The sequence below is a fragment of the Gossypium hirsutum genome, chromosome A05 (genome assembly GCF_007990345.1).
Source record: "Gossypium hirsutum isolate 1008001.06 chromosome A05, Gossypium_hirsutum_v2.1, whole genome shotgun sequence".
NCBI lineage: Eukaryota > Viridiplantae > Streptophyta > Magnoliopsida > Malvales > Malvaceae > Gossypium > Gossypium hirsutum.
In genome coordinates, this window is record NC_053428.1 from 67,039,527 (window position 1) to 67,059,060 (window position 19,534).

Below are 19,534 nucleotides of genomic sequence, written 5' to 3' on the forward strand. Positions count from 1 at the left end.
GAGTTTTAACAATGAACAAGATATCCCAAATTTTTGTTAAAGTCACAAAGAGGTTTTTAATATAGAATGGATTTTTCAACGAAATTATATTTTTCGAAAAACACTTCAATGTGACATCGCCAGATTCGACCATAATGACCAGACCGACTCTGTTATCTGCATAGTTTTTAGATTTGTGTTATTAAACTGTTTCAAACCTAACATGTCCCTGTTACCTTGCACGAATAGTAAGAAACCCTTAGTAAATAAGGATCAGTAAAATGTGTATTTACTAAGTAAAGGATTCCGAAAGGACCTAACATGGCTTCCAAACTCATGAAAGATCGAGTTGCCATGGAATGTTTTTCTGAATATTATTAAGCATGTTGATAATAAATTGAGTTTAATTAAAGTAATTGTCCTAGTTTATTTATGTTATAATTGTTGCAAATTGTGTTTAATTTTGCTAAAATCTATTTCATTCATATAGTTTGCATACTTAGGTTAATTTGCATTAGGGATCATTGCATTTAGTCTAATATATTTTAATCATCACTTCTCAACTAAATTTGTTTTTTATTTACCAAATTGTTAATATAATTTTACAAATTAAGTGACTTAGCACAAATACAATCCCTATGGAGACAATAACTTGATACTTACTTTTTACTTGATAACGACTGTGTACATTTGCACAAACCCCAAAGTTACAAGTTTTTGGCACCGTTCCGGGGATTGTCAACTGTTACCATAGTCTTTTCTTTCGTGAAATTATTTATTTTAAATTTGTGTTGTTTCTAACATCACTAACTTATTCTTTTTAATTTTGAGATTTTCTTTTCAGTTGTTTATGAGCATAGATTGAATTATCGATTTACTCCCTGTATACCCTAAAATTGAGCAAACTTTCAAACATGGAAGATGTGAACGAATAGCTAAAGACAAGTCAAGATGGACCTTGGAAATCAGAATCAAGACCATGGTAATGAAGCCGGTCATGTACGAAATCTTATCCTCATTGCCGATGATAGGGATCAATGCATCAGAAAATATGTTGTGCAACATTTCAGTGAGTTAAACCCAAGAATTAGAAGGCCAGATATTGAGACAACCCAATTTGAATTAAAATCAGTGATGTTTCAAATGCTCCAGACGGTGGACCAATTCAGTGGTATGCCCATAGAAGATCCACAATCCACTTTCGATTGTTTATGGAGGTGAGTGATTCATTCAAAATAGCCGGTGTGACTGAAGATGCACTGAGGTTGAAGTTGTTTCTATACTCATTGCTAGATCAAGCATGAGCATGGCTCAATTCATTACCACCAAGTTCCATATCTACATGGCAAGAATTGGCAAAGAGATTTTTGGTTAAGTATTTTCTGCCTAGGAAAAATGCTAAGTTGAGGAATGAGATCACAACCTTCCAACAATTGGATGACGAGTCTTTGTATGAGGCTTGGGAGCGATTCAAGGACTTATTGCGTAAGTGTCTTCATCATGGAATTCCTCATTGTATCCAGTTTAAGACATTCTATAATGGTCTCAATGCATATACAAGATTGATGGTAGATGCTTCTGCAAATGGTGCAATTTTTTCTAAGTCTTATAATGAGGCTTATGAGATCATTGAGAGGATCACAAGTAATAACTATCTATGTCCAACAAATCAAACAACTTCAGGAAGACGTGTAGTCGGAGTTCATGAAGTTGATGCCCTCACTTCGTTATCAGCTCAAGTATCGTCTATTTCCTCTATGTTAAAACAGTTTACCACTTATAGTACTTATAATTTTGCAGCTCAGCCACCAAATCCGTACAAAGTAGTTTCCTGTGTGTACTGTGGGGAAGGTCATTCTTTTGAGAATTGTCCATCAAATCCTGAGTCAGTGTATTATGTAGGGAACCAATATCAAAATAGGAGTGGACAAGGACCCCAGTCCAACTTCTATAATCCTTCATGGCATAATCATCCTAACTTTTCTTGGAGCAACCAAGAAAATGGACCGAACCAAAACTCATTGCAGCATAGATTCAACCAATCTCAAGGGTTAAATTAGTAAGCTCCAAAACCACCTCAAGCTGAGGTATCAAACAGTTTGGAGAACTTGTTGAAAGTGTACATGGCAAATAATGACGCTTTGTTCCAAAGCCTGTGACAGCCCAAAGTTGACCCTAGTCGGGAAGTGGTTTCGGGACCGCTAAACCGAGTCACCGAAATGTTTGAATGTGATACTTATTGTGTAGAATATGTAATTATGAATGTGTGAAAATTTCAAGCTTCAATTTGGTTGATTTCATGTGAATTTAGTCAATAGGACTTATGTGAGAAAATTCTAAAATGTGATAGGTCAATGTGTGAGGACCTATTAGTGCATGTGGACAAGGGGGGGACTTGCATGTCAAATTCCCCCCCTAAAGAGTAGTGGCCGGCCATGACAAGGAAGGATGGGTAAAACATGTCATGAAACATGTTTTGTTAGTGGAAGAATAAAATAAGGAGTATGGGTAATAAAGAAATGGAAAACAAAAGAAAAAAAAATGTGTGTGTAGTGTTTGTCCCCCCATTGCCGTGAGCAAAAGAAGAGAAAGGGGGGGGATTTTGTTCATCCTTTTCTCATCTTCATGCTTGCCAAAAACTAGAAAGAAAAACAAAGAAAAATTTTCTCATCCTTTGGTTCATCCTTGGCCAAAAATTTTAAGGAGGAAAGAAGAAGAAAGGTGAAGAGATTCGGCCATGCATGTAGCTAGGCTAAGGTATGTTTGATGATGTTCCATGAGAGGCATGCATGTTTTAGTTGTTAGCTTGAGTTCTACCTAACCCATGGTCTAAATCTTGCTATGTGATGGAAATGGCACTTGACCATGGATGAATCATTCTTGGTTGATGTTTAATGTTGTGGTGATGAGGCATGAGGATGAGTTAAGATTCGGCCTAGGTGGAGGTTGTGTTAATGCCATTGCATGCAAAATATGAAGCTTGTTAATGATGCATGTGATGATGGCTTGATGATTCTTGAACCTCCTTTTTAGCATTTTTGTGTGAGCACATATGTGCATTGGTTGCTAAATGGAGAAGAATCGGCTAGCAAGATGTGTGCTAAGGCCGAATGTAACTTTGCATGTTAATGAGCAATGCATGTGTTAAATTGATGAAAAGGGGGAGGATGCTTTACTAGTGTGTATATGTGTGTATTAAGTGTTGAAATCGACCCCAAAAATAGACATGCATATTCGGCCAAGGGGAAAGAAATTAGCTAATATGTTGTGTTGATGCATGATTTTTGCATGTATGAGACTTTAATGTCTAATGTATAAATATGGGCTAAGTGCCTTGTGTTCATCTTTTTGATGCCTAAATGATGAAATCAATTTATTTGTTTAATTAAGCTCAAGAGCAAAAGGGGAAATAAATCCGATAAAGGGAAGGAAAAAGTGGTCGAATAGTTAGCGGAATCGTTCGACAACACCCGAGGTAAGTTCTTGAGTAAGAGAGCTTAAATTTCGATGTGATTAAATCATGCTCTATGTGTGGCTATTGAGCCGAATGTGCAAGGACAATATGTGCCTTGTGTTTGAGTTTCGTAAACGAAAATGAAATATGAATGTGCCATGAATTATTGTGAGATGTGCATGATTAAGTGAATGCTGTCCGGGCTAAGTCCCGAAGGCTTTGTGCTAAGCGAATATATCCGGACTAAGATCCGAAGGCCTTTGTGCGAGATACTAAATCCGGGTTAAGTCCCGAAGGCATTCGTGCGAGTTATTAAAGCCGGGTTAAGTCCCGAAGGCATTCGTGCGAGTTGTTAAATCCGGGTTATGTCCCGAAGGCATTGTGTGAGTTACTAAATCCGGGCTATGTCCCGAAGGCATTTGAACGAGGAGCTATATCCGGTTAAATCCCGAAGGTACGTGATTTGGTAATGAATGAGCTTGCTGTAAAATTCCAGCGAATACTCGAAAAACATCCCAATATGGGGATATGTTACGTATGTGTTGAATTAAATCGAGCCCTTACAAATAAATGTTCGCTCAGTTGATAAACGAGCTATCGGCCTTCGGCTAAGTTAGTCTATTGTGTATGTGCATAAGGGTTGTTAATGTTGTGAAGCAAGTTTAATATCGACAAATTGCGTATTATGAAATATTCCGTTTAGCTAAATGTGTGATATTCTTTGTTTATGCTGGAATTCCTTGCTCAAACTTACTAAGCATAAATTGCTTACTCGTTACATTGCTCCTCTGTTTTATAGATTTTTGGTTCTCCAGCTATCGGACTCGGGATCTTGAAGTCGAAGTCGCCCACACTATCAAAGGCTCTTTTGGGTACTATTTTGGTTGAATTTTGTTATGGCATGTATAGGACTACCCGTTGTTGTCTTTCAAGTACTTTATGAAATGTATAAGTGTACAGCCATGCGAAAATGGCTTGTAGAAGTGGAGTATGGCATTAGACCATTCGTATTTATGAATGTATAGATGGTTTCATGATGTAACTATGTGGGAATGGAAGTGTTGAGCAAATGATCAGCCACTAGAATGGCTAAGTATGATCATATGTGGGCTTATGTATGACAAGGCCCTAGTTGGTCCATGAAACCCCAAATTAGGTAAGGTTCACTTTGAAAACAGAAGCTGATAGCAGCAGTGGTGTGGATTGGAAAAATCACAAGAATTCGTAGGAGTGGAATTAAATAGTGAATAAATTATGTAATCGAACCTTGATGAATCTACTTTCATATGGAAGTAACGAAACAATTATAGGAACAGTACAGAAAGAGATATTCGGGTTCTTGTGGAACAGGGCCAGAACAGTTTCTGGATTCACTGTTCCGCCTTTCGAAATTCACTATAAATTGACCAGAGATAATTAGGGGTCATACCATATATGTATGGATTCCTCTCTGAGTCTAGTTTCCATAGAAACAAACGGCATCAGTATTGAAGCTCTGTGCAGAGAGATATCCCAGTCGTAATGGGAAAAGGTCAGTGTAGTCGACCCCTGTAACATGGGAGACTTTGACTAATAAACTGTACTAATTGGCCCGACCAAAAATTCTAGAAAAAAATCCATAGGTGGGGACATGAGTCTAGTTTCAGGGAAAAATCACAAAACTGATTTTTGAGTTGTGAAACTCAAGATATGATTTTTGAAGCGACTAGTACTCAGACTGGGCAGTGTCTGGAAAAATTTTTCAAAGTTTGTTAACATCTCGTGTCCGACTCCGGTGTCGGTCTCGGGTTCGGGGTGTTACATTAAATTGGTATCAGAGCTACGGTTTAGTCGATTCTAGGACTACCGTAATGTGTTGGGTCTAGCTATACATGCCATTTTATGTGATTACTTGATAGTGTGGTGATTTCTGACAATTGTAAATGTGTTTATAGTAATGGATCCCGATCGTGACCGAGAGGTAGCTGATGAACTTGAGAGTGTAGCGCCTGCTCCCGCACAAGGGACAGTGCCGGCAGACTCTCGACCTAATGCTAGTAATCCGAATGATGAAGCTAGACAAGCATTCTATAGTGTGATGAATGATTGGTTTAACCAATACATTCGAACTAATATGGCTGTTCCACAACCTCCATTCCCGACAAATACTACCCCCGCACCTACAATACCACCGGTAACGGACCAAATAAGGTCAAATAAGCCCCCAGTTGACAGAATCCGAAAACATGGGGCTACTGAATTTAAGGCTATGGATAGCGATGATGCCGAGCAAGCTGAATTTTGGCTGGACAACACTATCCGGGTACTCGATGAGCTATCTTGTACACCCGATGAATGCCTAAAGTGTGCTATCTCCTTGCTACGTGATTCTGCCTACTATTGGTGGAGTACTCTGACTTCTATTGTGCCCCGAGAGCAAGTAACTTGGGAGTTTTTCCAAACTGAGTTTCGGAAAAAGTATATCAGTCAGAGATTTGTTGATCAAAAACGGAAGGAATTTCTTGAGCTTAAGCAAGGCTCCATGTCGGTTACTGATTACGAGCGAAAATTTGTTAGACTTAGCAAATACGCTCGGGAATGTGTTTCGTCCGAAGCTATTATGTGTAAACGCTTCGAGGATGGGCTGAATGAAGATATAAAGATGTTCGTTGGCGTTCTTGAAATACGAGAGTTCGTGGTACTTGTTGAACGAGCTTGTAAAGCCGAAGAGCTTAGAAAAGAAAAGCAAAGAGTTGATGAGGGAACTGGAGAGTTTCGTAAAAGATCCTCGGGAAGGTCTCTTCAACAGACATCGAAGAGATTTCGAGATGATGCGGGCCAGTTTAGAGGCACTTCGGGCCTTTTTGGACGAGATCGTGATCGACCCCCTGTGGGTACACGAGGCACTTCGGTCGCCAGTGTTGGGAATGAACGTCGAGACAGGACGAAATGCCGATATTGCGGTAAATGGCATTCGGGGAGTTGTAGATTTCCTGACCGCTCCTGTTACAAATGCGGATCAGTGGACCACTTCATTAAAGATTGCCCGAGGTTGTCGGGGCAGAATGCAAATCAGAGTGGGAGACCGGGTGCTACCACTGCTCGAGGTAGACCATCTGGAAATATGGGCAATGCTGGTGGTGGTCAGAGAGGATCTAGAGATGATATAACCAGATCCGAAGCCCGTGCGCCTGCTAGAGCTTATGCTATACGTGCCCGCGAGGATGCTTCTTCGCCTGATGTTATTACCGGTACATTCACCCTCTTTGATACTAATGTAATTGCTTTGATTGACCCCGGTTCTACTCATTCTTACATATGTGAAACCTTAGCATCCAGTAAGACTTTACCTATTGAGTCTACTGAGTTCGTAATTCGGGTGTCAAATCCCTTGGGTCGTTACGTGCTTGTCGACAAAGTGTGTAAGAAATGTCCCCTGGAAATTCGAGGTTCCTGTTTCCCGGCGAACTTGATGCTCTTGCCGTTTGATGAATTTGATGTTATCCTTGGTTTGGATTGGTTGACCGCGCATGATGCGATTGTGAATTGCAAGAGCAAGACTATTGATTTGAGATGCGCAAATAACGAAGTAGTCCGAATTGAGTCTGCGGACTTAGAGGGGATGCCAGCTGTAATATCAGCAATGTTGGCACAGAAATATGTAAGAAAAGGGTGCGAAGCATACCTTGTGTATGTACTTGGTGACAAAGAATTAGAAAAGAAACCCGAATCTGTGCCGGTGGTTTGTGAATACCCGGATGTTTTTCCAGAAGAATTACTGGGTTTACCACCTGTTCGGGAGGTAGAGTTTGGTATTGAGCTTGTACCTGGGACTACGCCGATTTCGATAGCTCCGTATCGTATGGCACCAACCGAGTTAAAGGAGTTGAAAGCTCAGTTGCAAGAACTGACGGATAGAGGTTTCGCTCGACCAAGTTTCTCACCTTGGGGTGCACCAGTATTGTTCGTGAAAAAGAAGGACGGAACCATGAGGTTGTGCATTGACTATCGTCAGCTGAATAAAGTGACGATAAAGAACAAATATCCGTTGCCGCGCATCGATGATTTGTTCGACCAACTGAAGGGAGCCTCAGTGTTCTCAAAAATAGATTTGAGATCGGGCTATTATCAGTTGTGAATCCGAGATTCAGATATTCCCAAAACTGCCTTCAGAACGAGATATGGTCACTACGAATTCTTAGTGATGCCGTTTGGGCTCACTAATGCCCCTGCAGTATTTATGGATTTGATGAATCGGATCTTCAGACCGTATTTGGATCGGTTCGTAGTGGTGTTCATTGATGACATTTTGGTCTATTCAAGAGACGAGACCGAACATGCTGAGCATCTGAGGCTAGTGCTGCAAATTTTGCGGGATAAGCAGTTATATGCTAAGTTCAGTAAGTGTGAGTTCTGGTTAAGAGAGGTTAGCTTCTTGGGTCATGTGGTATCCGCGTCGGGTATTCGAGTTGACCCGAATAAAATTTCAGCCATACTTGACTGGAAACCTCCGAGAAATGTTACTGAAGTTCGGAGCTTTTTGGGGCTCGCCGGTTATTACCGACGATTTGTGAAAGGTTTCTCGATGATAGCCACACCAATGACGAAGCTACTTCAAAAGGATGTTAAGTTCGAGTGGACGGAGAAATGTCAGAAAAGTTTCGACCAACTGAAAACTCATTTGACTGAAGCTCCAATTTTGGTGCAACCCGAATCAGGTAAAGAGTTTGTCATTTATAGTGACGCATCCCTACTTGGGTTGGGTTGCGTATTGATGCAAGAAGGTCGAGTCGTGGCCTATGCGTCGAGACAATTGAAGCCACACGAGAAGAATTATCCGACCCATGATCTCGAACTAGCTGCTATCGTGTTTGCTTTAAAAATATGGCGACATTATCTGTTTGGTGAGAAGTGCCATGTATTTTCGGATCACAAAAGTCTCAAATATTTGATGACTCAACGAGACTTGAATCTGCGACAAAGACGTTGGCTTGAGTTGTTGAAAGATTACGAGCTTGTCATTGATTACCACCCGGGAAAGGCTAACGTGGTTGCGGACGCCTTAAGCCGGAAGTCATTGTTTGCTTTACGAGCGATGAACGTGCATTTGTCTGTTCTACCAGACAGTGTGTTAGTAGCTGAATTAAAAGCTAAACCATTATTGACTCACTAAATTCGTGAAGCTCAGAAAGTCGATGATGAATTGGTTGCAAAACGGGCTAAGTGTTTTCCGAACGAGGAATCGGAGTTTCAAATTGATGATGATGATTGTTTGAGGTTTAGAAATCGTTTGTGTGTTCCAAGGAATTCGGAACTCATTTCGATGATTCTGAACGAAGCCCATTGTAGCCGGATGTCAATTCACCCGGGGAGTACGAAAATGTACAATGATTTGAAACGTCAATTTTGGTGGCATGGTATGAAACGGGACATCTCTGACTTTGTTTCGAGATGTTTAATATGTCAACAAGTGAAAGCGGAACATCAAGTGCCTTCAGGATTACTCCAGCCGATCATGATACCCGAGTGGAAATGGGATCGAGTCACAATGGACTTTGTGTCCGGACTGCCCTTGTCAGCAAGTAAGAAGGATGCGATATGGGTTATTGTTGATAGACTGACTAAGTCGGCTCATTTCATCCCCGTACGTACGGATTTTTCATTGGAGAAACTAGCTGAATTGTACGTTTATCAAATTGTGAGATTACACGGGGTACCTGTTTCTATCGTGTCGGATAGAGATCCGAGATTCACCTCACGATTTTGGAAGAAATTGCAAGAAGCTCTGGGTACCAAGCTGCATTTTAGCACTGCTTTTCACCCCCAAACCGATGGTCAATCCGAGCGGATAATTCAGATACTTGAGGATATGTTGAGATGTTGCATCCTCGAGTTCAGTAGTTCATGGGAACGGTATTTACCTTTGATTGAATTCGCTTACAACAATAGTTTTCAATCAAGTATTAAGATGGCACCTTACGAGGCTTTGTACGGTCGTAAATGCCGTACACCATTGTTTTGGAACGAGCTCGGTGAAAGTAAAATTTTCGGAGTTGATTTGATTAAAGATGCTGAACAGAAAGTAAAGGTAATCCGTGAAAGTCTGAAGGTAGCCACGGATCGTCAGAAGTCGTACGCAGATTTGAAACGAAAAGACATCGAGTATCAGGTGGGAGACAAAGTGTTCCTTAAGGTTTCACCTTGGAAAAAGATACTCAGGTTCGGCCGTAAGGGCAAGTTGAGCCCAAGATTCATTGGGCCGTACGAAATCTCCGAACGAGTTGGTCCGGTTGCGTATAGATTGATTTTGCCCCCGGAGCTTGAAAAGATTCATGACGTCTTTCATGTTTCGATGCTTCGACGCTATCGATCTGATCCATCGCATATAATTAGCCCATCAGAGGTTGAAATTCAAGTCGACATGAGCTATGAAGAAGAACCGATGCGTATCCTAGCTCGTGAAGTGAAGGAGTTGCGAAACAAAAGAGTTCCGCTAGTAAAGGTGTTATGGCTCAAACACGGGATCGAGGAAGCAACTTGGGAGACCGAGAGCTCGATGAAAGAACGATACCCAAACCTATTTACCGGTAAGATTTTCGGGGACGAAAATTTCTTAAGTGGGGGAGAGTTGTGACAGCCCAAAGTTGACCCTAGTCGGGAAGTGGTTTCGGGACCGCTAAACCGAGTCACCGAAATGTTTGAATGTGATACTTATTGTGTAGAATATGTAATTATGAATGTGTGAAAATTTCAAGCTTCAATTTGGTTGATTTCATGTGAATTTAGTCAATAGGACTTATGTGAGAAAATTCTAAAATGTGATAGGTCAATGTGTGAGGACCTATTAGTGCATGTGGACAAGGGGGGGACTTGCATGTCAAATTCCCCCCCTAAAGAGTAGTGGCCGGCCATGACAAGGAAGGATGGGTAAAACATGTCATGAAACATGTTTTGTTAGTGGAAGAATAAAATAAGGAGTATGGGTAATAAAGAAATGGAAAACAAAAGAAAAAAAAATGTGTGTGTAGTGTTTGTCCCCCCATTGCCGTGAGCAAAAGAAGAGAAAGGGGGGATTTTGTTCATCCTTTTCTCATCTTCATGCTTACCAAAAACTAGAAAGAAAAACAAAGAAAAATTTTCTCATCCTTTGGTTCATCCTTGGCCAAAAATTTTAAGGAGGAAAGAAGAAGAAAGGTGAAGAGATTCGGCCATGCATGTAGCTAGGCTAAGGTATGTTTGATGATGTTCCATGAGAGGCATGCATGTTTTAGTTGTTAGCTTGAGTCCTACCTAACCCATGGTCTAAATCTTGCTATGTGATGGAAATGGCACTTGACCATGGATGAATCATTCTTGGTTGATGTTTAATGTTGTGGTGATGAGGCATGAGGATGAGTTAAGATTCGGCCTAGGTGGAGGTTGTGTTAATGCCATTGCATGCAAAATATGAAGCTTGTTAATGATGCATGTGATGATGGCTTGATGATTCTTGAACCTCCTTTTTAGCATTTTTGTGTGAGCACATATGTGCATTGGTTGCTAAATGGAGAAGAATCGGCTAGCAAGATGTGTGCTAAGGCCGAATGTAACTTTGCATGTTAATGAGCAATGCATGTGTTAAATTGATGAAAAGGGGGAGGATGCTTTACTAGTGTGTATATGTGTGTATTAAGTGTTGAAATCGACCCCAAAAATAGACATGCATATTCGGCCAAGGGGAAAGAAATTAGCTAATATGTTGTGTTGATGCATGATTTTTGCATGTATGAGACTTTAATGTCTAATGTATAAATATGGGCTAAGTGCCTTGTGTTCATCTTTTTGATGCCTAAATGATGAAATCAATTTATTTGTTTAATTAAGCTCAAGAGCAAAAGGGGAAATAAATCCGATAAAGGGAAGGAAAAAGTGGTCGAATAGTTAGCGGAATCGTTCGACAACACCCGAGGTAAGTTCTTGAGTAAGAGAGCTTAAATTTCGATGTGATTAAATCATGCTCTATGTGTGGCTATTGAGCCGAATGTGCAAGGACAATATGTGCCTTGTGTTTGAGTTTCGTAAACGAAAATGAAATATGAATGTGCCATGAATTATTGTGAGATGTGCATGATTAAGTGAATGCTGTCCGGGCTAAGTCCCGAAGGCTTTGTGCTAAGCGAATATATCCGGACTAAGATCCGAAGGCCTTTGTGCGAGATACTAAATCCGGGTTAAGTCCCGAAGGCATTCGTGCGAGTTATTAAAGCCGGGTTAAGTCCCGAAGGCATTCGTGCGAGTTGTTAAATCCGGGTTATGTCCCGAAGGCATTGTGTGAGTTACTAAATCGGGGCTATGTCCCGAAGGCATTTGAACGAGGAGCTATATCCGGTTAAATCCCGAAGGTACGTGATTTGGTAATGAATGAGCTTGCTGTAAAATTCCAGCGAATACTCGAAAAACATCCCAATATGGGGATATGTTACGTATGTGTTGAATTAAATCGAGCCCTTACAAATAAATGTTCGCTCAGTTGATAAACGAGCTATCGGCCTTCGGCTAAGTTAGTCTATTGTGTATGTGCATAAGGGTTGTTAATGTTGTGAAGCAAGTTTAATATCGACAAATTGCGTATTATGAAATATTCCGTTTAGCTAAATGTGTGATATTCTTTGTTTATGCTGGAATTCCTTGCTCAAACTTACTAAGCATAAATTGCTTACTCGTTACATTGCTCCTCTGTTTTATAGATTTTTGGTTCTCCAGCTATCGGACTCGGGATCTTGAAGTCGAAGTCGCCCACACTATCAAAGGCTCTTTTGGGTACTATTTTGGTTGAATTTTGTTATGGCATGTATAGGACTACCCGTTGTTGTCTTTCAAGTACTTTATGAAATGTATAAGTGTACAGCCATGCGAAAATGGCTTGTAGAAGTGGAGTATGGCATTAGACCATTCGTATTTATGAATGTATAGATGGTTTCATGATGTAACTATGTGGGAATGGAAGTGTTGAGCAAATGATCAGCCACTAGAATGGCTAAGTATGATCATATGTGGGCTTATGTATGACAAGGCCCTAGTTGGTCCATGAAACCCCAAATTAGGTAAGGTTCACTTTGAAAACAGAAGCTGATAGCAGCAGTGGTGTGGATTGGAAAAATCACAAGAATTCGTAGGAGTGGAATTAAATAGTGAATAAATTATGTAATCGAACCTTGATGAATCTACTTTCATATGGAAGTAACGAAACAATTATAGGAACAGTACAGAAAGAGATATTCGGGTTCTTGTGGAACAGGGCCAGAACAGTTTCTGGATTCACTGTTCCGCCTTTCGAAATTCACTATAAATTGACCAGAGATAATTAGGGGTCATACCATATATGTATGGATTCCTCTCTGAGTCTAGTTTCCATAGAAACAAACGGTATCAGTATTGAAGCTCTGTGCAGAGAGATATCCCAGTCGTAATGGGAAAAGGTCAGTGTAGTCGACCCCTGTAACATGGGAGACTTTGACTAATAAAATGTACTAATTGGCCCGACCAAAAATTGTAGAAAAAAATCCATAGGTGGGGACATGAGTCTAGTTTCAGGGAAAAATCACAAAACTGATTTTTGAGTTGTGAAACTCAAGATATGATTTTTGAAGCGACTAGTACTCAGACTGGGCAGTGTCTGGAAAAATTTTTCAAAGTTTGTTAACATCTCGTGTCCGACTCCGGTGTCGGTCTCGGGTTCGGGGTGTTACAAAGCCAAGCAACGAAATTAAAAAATTTGGAAAACCAAATGGGTCAATTAGCTACAGAGCTTCGTAATAGACTAAAAAGAACCTTGCCAAGCGATACTGAGAATCCAAGAAATTTGGGTAAAGTACATATCAAGGTAGTGGCATTGCGAAGTGGTAAAATTTTGGAACCCCGATTGATTGATATTGAAGATAAGCCCGTTGAAATGAATCAACTAGCTGTTGAAATTCCTACACGAAATGAATCAAAATCTGCAAAGACTGACAAGGTAAATCCTAACTTAATGAATTCAGATACTTTAACATCTTCTTTGGATGCAGATTTACCTACTTAGAGAAGTTGTCCGGTTCAATCGAAAGTTCCACCACCTCCATATCCGCAAAGATTATAGCTACACAAGTAGAAATAGAAGGTGCAATTCAAGAAGTTTTTGGATGTTCTGAAGCAGTTACACATCAATATTCTGTTGGTGGAGGTTTTAGAACAAATGCCAAATTATGTGAAGTTTATGAAGGATATACTGTCTAAGAAGAAAAGACTTAGTGAGTATGAGACTTTTTCCCTGACAAAGGAGTGTAGTACATTCCTGTAGAACAAACTGCCACCGAATTGAACGACCCAGGAAGCTTTACTATACCTTGTAACATTGGTGAATCTTATTGTGGTAAAACTTTGTATGATTTAGGAGCAAGTATCAACTTGATGCCTAAGTCTATTAACAAGATGTTAGGGATAAGTGAAGTAAGACCTATAATATTGACGCTTCAGCTAGCGGATCGATCTTTAGCATATCCCGAGGGAAAGATCGAGGATGTTTTGGTAAGAGTTGATAAATTTATTTTTCCTGCTGATTTCATTATCTTAGATTTTGAAGCAGATAAGGAATTGCCGATCATCCTTGAGAGACCTTTCTTAGCCACGAGAAGAACGTTAATTGTTGTGCAAAAAGGTGAACTCACCATGCAAGCTCAAGACAATCAGGTAACCTTTAACATTCTTAAAGCGATGAAATTTCTTGACCCGGCCCCTCCAAAATAGAAAATTTCATTTTAGGCCCTTGAAATTTAAAAAAAAATTAAATAAGTAAAGGTAATATTGCACTTTGGCCCCCTAAAATTATAAAAATTCAATATAATCCTTTACAAATTATAGAAATATAAACTATAAGAAATTAAAATTTCATCCGGCCCCCCTAAAAAAATTTTTTGGCTTCGCCCCTGTTTTTATGGGAAGCAATTTTGAAGAAGATCCATTGGAGAAAGCCTTAGATCTTGACCCTTTGGAGGATGAAGAAGGTGAAGAAAACATGGCTTTGATGGAAGCCAATCCGAGAAATTTTAGTCAATCCACATGGTTTGAACCATTGGAGTTGGAAGTTTGAGAATTTGTGCAACCCAAGTTGTCAATCGAAGAACCACCTAAACTCGAACTAGAGGTATTTCCTTCTTATTTGAAATATGTTTATTTAGGTGACTGTTCTACTTTGCCTGTGATTATTTCAGCAGAATTGAGGAAAGATCAAGAAGAGCAACTAATTGTTGTTCTAAAGAATTTAAGAAAGCAATTGGTTGGACCATAGTTGATATTCGAGGTATAAGCCCTTCTTTTTTTTGGAAGAAGGTGAAAGAGGTCGAATTGATGGGCAAAGGAGGCTTAATCCTATTATGAAAGAAGTTGTGAGAAAGGAAGTGATCAAATGGTTAGATGTAGGAATCATCTATCCTATTGTAGATAGTTCGTGGGTAAGTCCAGTACAGTGTGTGCTGAAAAAAGGTGGAATCACGATTGTCAAAAATGAGCGTAACGAGTTAATTCCAATGAGAACTATTACCGATTGGAGAATCTGTATTGATTACAGAAAATTGAACAAAGCCACTCTGAAGGACCATTTTCCGTTGCCTTTTATGGATCAGATGTTAGATAGACTGGCAGGTAATGAATTCTATTGTTACTATTCGGGATATAACCAAATAGTTATAGCCCCGGAAGACTAACATAAAACAACCTTTACTTTTCCATATGGTACGTTTGCTTTTAGACGAATGCCTTTTGGTTTGTGCAATGCACCTACAACCTTTCAACGATGCATGATGGCAATATTCACTGATATGGTTGAAAATTTTGTTGAGGTTTCCATGGATGATTTTTCTATTTTTGGTAACACTTATGATATTTGTTTGAGTAATTTGGATAAGGTATTGAAGAGATGCAAAGAGACGAATCTTGTCCTTAACTTGGAAAAATGCCAATTTATGGTCAAGAAAAGGATTGTCTTAGGACATAAAATCTCAAAAAGAGGAATTAAAGTCGATAAAGCAAAGGTGGACGTAATTGAAAGATTACCAGCCCCAATGAATGTGAAAGGAGTTAGAAGTTTCCTAGGCCATTCCAATTTTTACTAAAGGTTTATCAAAGATTTCTCGAAAATTCCTAAACCATTGTGTTTGTTGTTAGAGAAAGATACAGTGTTTGATTTCAACAAAGCATGTTTGGAAGCTTTTGAAGATCTGAAAAAACGGTTAATCTCAGCCCCAATAATCGTTACACCTAATTGGAGCTTACTTTTGAGTTGATGTGCGATGCAACTGATTATGCTGTTGGAGCTGTGATGGGTCAAAGAAGAAACAAAGTGTTTCACCCTATTTACTATGCAAGTAGAACTTTGATGGGAGCCCAACTCAATTATACGATAACCGAAAAGGAACTCTTTGTAATAGTTTTTGCGTTTGACAAATTTCACTCATATCTTATAGGTACCAAAGTTACAGTATTTACTGACAATGTGGCAATTAAATACTTGCTCACGAAAAAAGATGCAAAATAGAGGCTAATTCGTTGGATACTATTACTTCAAGAATTTGACCTTGAGATCCAAGATAGAAAAGGTGTTGAAAATCAAATAGCTGGTCATTTTTCGATATTGGAACAAGATGAATGAACTCGATCATGTGTGCCTATCAACGAGAATTTCCCAGATGAGCACTTATTTGAGGTAAATCGAATTCCTAAAACACCTTGGTTTGCTAATTTTTCCAATTATCTTGCATGTAGAATAATTCCTTGAGAAATGACATACCAACAAAGGAAAAAATTCCTTCATGATAGTCGGTATTATTTTTGGGAGGATGCTTTTTTGTTTAAACAATGTGCAGATAATATAATCTGAAAGTGTGTAGATGAAAGTGAGATTGTTGAGATCTTATATCATTGCTAGTCATCTCCAAGTGGGGGACACTTTGGTAGTTCACATACTGTAGCAAGGATTTTGCAAGCAGGTTTCTTTTGGCCTATGCTATTTAAATATACTTATACTTATGTGAAGAACTGTGATAAATGCCAAAGGATCAGGAATATATCAAGGAGGAATGAGATGCCCTTGACAAAAATTTTAGAGATTGAATTATTCGACGTATGGGGCATTGACTTCTTAGGCCCGTTTCCTTCTTCATATGAGAACAAATACATATTAGTTGTTGTGAACTATGTATCCAAGTGGGTTGAAGCTGAAGCATACCCTACAAATGATGCTAAGGTAGTCATGCGATTCCTACATAAGCATGTGTTTACACGATTTGGGACACCAAGAGCTATTATTAGTAATGAAGGTTCCCACTTTGTGAACAAATGGCTTAAGTGGTTGCTTGACAAATATGATGTGAAGCACAAGATTGTTACTGCCTATCACCCCTAGTCCAATGGGCAAGTTGAGAGAGTGAATCGTGAAATCAAATGTATCCTTGAAAAGGTAGTATGCCCTAGCAGAAAAGATTTATCTTGACGACTCGATGATGTATTATGGGTTATCGAACATCATTTAAGACACTGTTAGGAATGACTCCTTATCATTTAGTTTATGGGAAGGCATGTCATTTACCATTAGAGTTGGAGAATAGAGCTCACTGGGCTTTGAAGCAGTTGAACTTTGATCTTAAGCAAGCCAGTGAGAGAAGGATGTTACAACTTGATGAGTTGGAAGAACTAAGGTTGTTTTCCTATGAGATTCCAAAATGTGTAAAGAAAGATCAAAGAGATGGCATGATAGTCATATACATCCTCGCGAGTTTGGAAGAACTGAACTTTATTTTCCTATGATGCCAGAAAAAGGCTTTAACTTGAAGAGTAATGATTTGATGGTTGTTTCTATGCTAATTAGAAAGATAATCAATGCTCTCAACTGGGAACGATTTTGTGATGCTCATTCACTTCCCAATGATGGTTCAAGAATCATATGAAAGTTTGATGATACAAGATGCTATTGAGGTCATCGTTCGAAAGAAAAAGGTACCTCTGACTTCTATGTCCATCAATGATTTGTTTAACTTACCTGATGTTGAAGAAGATGAGTACTACCCTATGATGAACAATATCAATTGGGATTTTCTTCAACTAGTGCTTAATGTTGTGACAAATCTGGGATCCCAATAGATTATAAGAAAGTATGGGAGCCATTCTTGCCGAAGGGAATACCTAAAACCAGTAGCAAAGGTGTGGTTTTATTTTGTTCACTACAATTTTATTCCTATCTCACATAGTTACACCATCTCAATGGAATAGATGTTTTTGTTATATGCAATCTTGACAGAAAAGTCCATTAATGTTGGGAAAATTATCCTCAAGGAGATTCACAATTGTGCTAAAAAGAATGCAAGAAGTGCTTATTTCCCATCATTAGTCACTTCACTTTTCTTAAAGGCCCGTGTTAAAACACAAGCAAATCTGAAGGGGCGATATGTTCAAGGGTGCATTTCAACTTATGATCTTGAAAGGTTAGTGGAAAGGGTGCATGAACTAAATCAATGTGAGCAAAAAGAGCCAACTGAGCCAGATACCGAGGAGTCAATAAATGAAATTGAGACTGAAGCTAATTCAGTTACAGACACTGAAGAGGAAGAATCTGATAAGGAACCGAACAGTCCTAAACTAGTTGAAGGATCTGAAAACCCTGAACCAAGGGTTGAGTCAAAAGAAGAACTAGTCAAGTTAAGTGTTGAACTTGAATCTGCAACTCCTATGCCAACTTCTGTAAGTGCTTCAAAGAAATCGGAGTTGTCAATTTTGATGGATATGTGCAAGTTCATGCACAATCAGCAACAAACTTACCGGAAATATGCAAAGATTAGAGATGACTCAATTCAAAATTCTTTTAAAAATATCTCTAATACTTTTGTTCCTAAGTTCCCAGAAGCTATCTTTGAGACATGGACAGAAGATACTGACGATGGAAGTGGAGATGGAGCTGAAAAAGACAAGGGGAATGAGTTAAGAAAATAAAAAGGGGACTCTTGTCTTATTATTTATTTATTTTTAGGTCCTTAGGATTTTATTTCTTTCATAATTAGGATTTAATTTCTGCAGAATAAAACATAGCAAGCATGAATAAACTTAACACTTCTTTAGAATGAAAAAGACTAAGTGATTGGGAATGAACATGTCTAGGATTGGGTTACTAGGAAAAACTTGGTATTTAAGCAGTCTTAATGACTCACCTCTTATTCTTTACAACCCTTCTTGGTGTTCAGTTTTCATTCATTACTTTGTTCTTGCAATAAGGACATTGCTTCTTTTTAAAAGGCGAGTAAGGCAAATAAATTGCTCAAAATTACTCAAACTTTTAAATTTTTTTCAAGTATGTTTCAATCATTTCTTTCAGAAGTATGTTTTAATAAATGATTTTTTAGAGATATTTTTTTTAATAAGATAGTTTGTATGCAAGTATGAATGATGATTTTATCTAAGTGAAAGTATGTTATCATGAAGAATGGAATGCTTGTATGATCTTAGCCTTAGTAATGTTTGCCATGAAAACTTAGTTTCTTTTGAAATTAGACATGCATGAAGGTTTATATCTTTAGAATTCACTTAGTAACTTTCTTAAGGTAAAATCCTAGGGGACATAAAAATCTAAAATGATATAGGCACTATTTCTTTGGATCGTTTGAGCCTTTTCAAGCCAACCCTATGATATTTGACCCTTGAAACTGAAGTTTTGAGCTTAAAAGCCTGTTTATTGCAATGAACCTACATTATAAGCCACATTACCATATTTTAAAGTTATCCTAATTTTGTGCACCTATCTTAACTAAAGTTGTCTTGGTAATCAACATTTGAGGAAGTTTTCATAAAGATGTATTGCTCATGCTTAAAAAAAAAGTGAAGAAAAGTTTGCTCAGTCTCTAAAAAGGAAAAATGCATGAGTTGAAGTTCAAAATAAGTTTGGGGGTGTTCCAAAGGTTCACTTAAAGAAAAAGCTTATATTACGAGAAAACCAAGACAAAATTAAAGGTTAAGATTTTTAAAACCGAAATGTCCCATCCCTTAAAATCCCTACCTTTGACTAAGCCCTATTACAACCTTAGAAAAGACCTATTGATTTGATGATTATGTCACCTACATTAG

The 19,534-nt window shown here is 38.8% G+C and overlaps 1 non-coding gene across 1 annotated transcript; it reads right to left on the bottom strand.

The window, feature by feature from the left end:
* Window positions 1-1,379: 1,379 nt before the first annotated feature.
* LOC121229761 (small nucleolar RNA R71) lies at window positions 1,380-1,486 on the bottom strand. The gene has a single exon (XR_005927716.1). It is a non-coding gene; the product is annotated as a small nucleolar RNA R71 (small nucleolar RNA).
* Window positions 1,487-19,534: the final 18,048 nt, after the last annotated feature.